The 4,083-nt window shown below is 39.2% G+C and overlaps 1 pseudogene; it reads left to right on the top strand.

Moving 5' to 3' along the window:
- Positions 1-2,052: 2,052 nt before the first annotated feature.
- LOC120597219 (uncharacterized) lies at positions 2,053-2,171 on the top strand (annotated as a pseudogene).
- Positions 2,172-4,083: the final 1,912 nt, after the last annotated feature.

Below are 4,083 nucleotides of genomic sequence, written 5' to 3'. Positions count from 1 at the left end.
AGCAGGAGGCTCTCCTCCCTTCTCTGAGGTACAAAATAGTTTGGCTTCCATGCAGCTCTGTTTTTCCAGCTGTCAAGCAGCAGCTGACCAGATTTTTTCCTACACACTGAAAACTGACATGCAGCAAAGTGTATTATGGTGTGGTAGAGTAGATGCAAAATCTGCAAAAAAAAAATCTGCAAAGAGGCAAACGGAATCTTAAAACTCAGAATGGTAATGATCCTGCGCAGAGAGAAAAGCTTAACAATTTTATTTATGTGCCAAGTACCAGGCTAGCTGCTGAGAACAGACAAAATAAAACCCAACCTTGGCCCTTCAAAAGGAAGAAACACTAATGAATTAGCATTTACTCATGCTCTCCGGGAGTACAGAGGCAAAGCACCTCACTCAGACAGGTGGCAGACAAGTTTTCTTAGAGGAGATGACACTGGAGTCCAGAAGATTAACTAAGATTTAGCCAGATAAAAAACAAGAGGAATGGAACATTGTGTTTGAAATTTTAGAAGTAAAGGAGAGGGCAGCACTGCAAGTAGCTTAGTGTAGGTGTGGAAGGTTGGGAAGGAGCAGTGAGAGGATAGTTACACAGAGACCAGACTATGTTAAGGGATGAATTTATCCCAGAGCAGGGAAAGCCACTAATTTAAAACGGGAAAGTAATAGAGGCTGGAGTGAAGTGAAATTACAAGAAAAGAGGCCCGTCAGAGAAGGCCATTGCAGTGATCTGAACTAGAAGAAATGAAGGCCCAAACAAAGGTGAAGGAATGAGCTTAGATGGATGTAGAGAAATAAAAGAGATATTAAAGAGATCGATGCATGGGGTAAGGAGTGAGTAGACACCAGGGAGGGTCCCTGAACTTTTGGCTTGGGCAAAGTGGCAAGTAATTCCTCTCAGAGGTGGAATATATTGGAAAAGGATCACATTTGGGGTGTTTGTTGGGGAGGATGGTATGAGTAGAGATAGTGCCAGCAATAATGAATAATTACCTTACTCTTCATGAAATTGCATTTGATAGGCCTCTGAGTTATCCAGGCCGGAACATCCAGGTGGCTCATAATCCAGCAGACAAATCCTAGCCAAAGAGATAAGTAGAGAAATCATCAGTAGATAGATAAATTTGAAAGCTTTAAGGTCTAGCCAAGATTACTTAGTTATTATCTCATTAAATCACCACAACTCTGTGAAGTAGGTTAAAAGAAAACACCCATGGGTGAATAATAATTGGATGACAGACCCAGGCTTGTCCGACTTTAAAAATCTTTGTTCTTTTCTCTTCTCTATGCTGACTTTCAGGTAGTATATTTAGTGGCTGGAATGAGCACTTGTTTCTGTGTTCATGACTTTGGTATATGGCTGAGTTCGCTCTGTACAACACTGCTATAGTTTCTGGAAATACATATATTAATAAAATGTCTGCCACAGTCAAAGCAGGGTAAGAGAGATGGAAAGTCAACAGGTCATTTTGATATAATATGGTAAGGGCAGTGATGGAGGTATGTACAGGGTATATTCGGCACAACTTGTAAGAATCTGGAAGAGCCTCTGGCCTCAAAGTCCAGATAAAATGCATATGTCAATCACGTTAACCTCCAATCAAGTCTATTTATCAGAATAGATGGAGTTTGAGAGTGGAGAAAGAGGTGGAGAGGTGGGAACTTTATCTGAGGGGATACTTGGCATAGAAGAGACCATGAAAAAAGAGAGAGAACAAGACCTGGGAGGGAAACAGAAAGAAGGTCACCTACAGGAAGGAGCCAAGAGGACTTCCAGACTCTAAATATCAGATCCATAGCCCAGTACATTCATGTGGTCTCTGGGAATTTTAATCTCCTCCCTCAGCGCCCCCTCAAAAAATGCTTTTGGTGGACTAGTGAAACCTAATCATCTCTGAGGTTTGGTCTTGGGTTTTGCTAGCACATTTGGATGGATTAACAATTGTTAACTTGTTTATAAACTTTGTGATCCCAGTGATGGGCCTGACTTATTTCCAGGATACTGCCTGCAAGGTAACATCTCAATAATTATCAACCTTGATTGAAACAAAGCTAAATTTAGTCTATGGCCATGCTACCCTGAATAAGCCCGATCTCGTCTGATCTCAGAAGCTAAGTAGGGTTTGGCCTGGTTAGTACTTGGATGGGAGACCATCTAGGAAGACCAGGTGCTGTAGGCATAAAAAATAAAAAAAATAAGGGATTGGAAGCTGACAAGGTCCTTGCAATCTGTGAGGTCAACCAAGGATTGCTTGCCAAAAAAAAAAAAAAAAAAAGCTAAATTTAAACAACTAGTTATACTCAAAAGATATTTTTTAAATTTTCTAAACTATATATCATATTTACATGATAGATTTAGCATTTTGAAATTTTTTGGTCTTCCATTAGTAGAAGCCAGAGCCCTGAGCTACCCATTGAGGAACTCAGGATTAAGTTTTGTTTATCAATATTCATAACTATCATCTAGTTTCTATCCAAAAGGCTTTGGGGGTCTTTTCATTATTACTCATAAGCACATGACCTGATTTAAAATCAGTCTTCTAATCAAATTCACAACCATCTTTCAGTTCCTTCTGAAATCTTTTCTAGTTTACCCACTAACATATTAATTCTAATACACTGGTAAATGTGACATAAAGTCTTACTATAAAGAGGAAATCTAATAAAATCCTCAAGAAGTAGTCATTTGTGCTGAGTCTTTTTCTGAGCCCCATCAAAGTCAAAGTTAATATGAATATTCGATAAACTCAGTAATAGTGTCTTTATGTGCAAAAGATTCCTATTGAATCATTTATCTAAGTTTTTTCACGCCTTCCCGTGCGTCCAAGCATCTTTGAATATTATAACTGCTATAGTCAAATGGTTGAAGAATGTGGACACAACATTTAAATTTTTAAGATAGTGCAGCTGATAAAAGACAAAATAAATAATGTTGTAATAGTCTTTGGGGTGGCTGAAGAAAACAGAAAGCAACGAATGAGCCATGCCTGCTGTTGAAACACTGGGATGGAGAAATGATAGGATTATTGTCAATGGTGTCTTTTTAAACACATAATGTCTTCCATGACTGCATTCTCATTCCTTATTATGGAAATAAACAAAGACCATCCAAATGAGAACAAGCAAAGTCTGTTTTTTCAGAGCTTAATATAGCAAGGGAGTCAGCCACCATAATTTAGAGTTTGGACTCAGAGCAGGTAGGAGAGTGGGAGTGCTTCATAATGAAAATAAAGGAGGCTTCAAGTATGCTCTGATTGGAGATTATAGGCCTCGAGAAACAAGAGGCAGGATAACCCTAAAAGGAACATCTTACAAGACTGAATTGGGGAGCATACTATTTTTCTGGTGGGTCCTGAGTTGGAAGCAAAGGCAAAAAATAGAGAGGCTGGCAGACAATGACCAAATCAATTGTGGATTCACTTTGAGGATTTATAAGAACTTTAATATGATAACTTATGGACCAACATTTGGATTTTTGCAGCTTGAGCTCTGAAGCTGCTTACAAGGCATGACTGCCCTCTTGGGCTCCGAAACCGAAACCGCCTGAAGAGCAAGCAGTCCCTCTGTGCTGATTGCACTGTTTAATGACTCATTACCCCTGTGCGGTTAATAAGCAACACCCCCTGTACTGGAACTGCTCTACCAAATCCTTTGTTCTATGAGCCTGAACCAAAACTAGGACGTTGATAAAGCTTAATCGCATTACCCATTGTTCTTACCATTAAAAGTTCAGTTGCCCCCACCAATTAGAGAATGAGTACTGTAAGGTTATAACTTTGTTTCCCTAGCAACCCTTCTTGTAAAAACCCTGTTTTCTCCCCACCTCCACCCCCAATTCAGAACCTGTCTAAGGGCTATGTTCTCTGATTTGCAAATCATAAAGGAATAAAACTCTCTTCTTTTGAAATTGTTTTTAACAACTTGTTCAACTCACTCTGGTAGATTGCTGTAGAAGATATAAGTCAGAATACAATTGTCATATATGGTCTGGTCATTGTCTATTTGCATATGCAGTGTCTCAGCATTAAGATTTCAGAGTCTGGCTTTCCCAGAGCAAATTAGTTCTTGCTATTATATGCTGGAACCAGTACT

Source organism: Pteropus medius, unplaced genomic scaffold (genome assembly GCF_902729225.1).
Source record: "Pteropus medius unplaced genomic scaffold, Ma_sr-lr_union100, whole genome shotgun sequence".
In the NCBI taxonomy this organism is placed as follows: domain Eukaryota; kingdom Metazoa; phylum Chordata; class Mammalia; order Chiroptera; family Pteropodidae; genus Pteropus; species Pteropus medius.
Note: the sequence above shows the minus strand (reverse complement) of the source record. Positions and strands in the feature narration are given on the sequence as shown.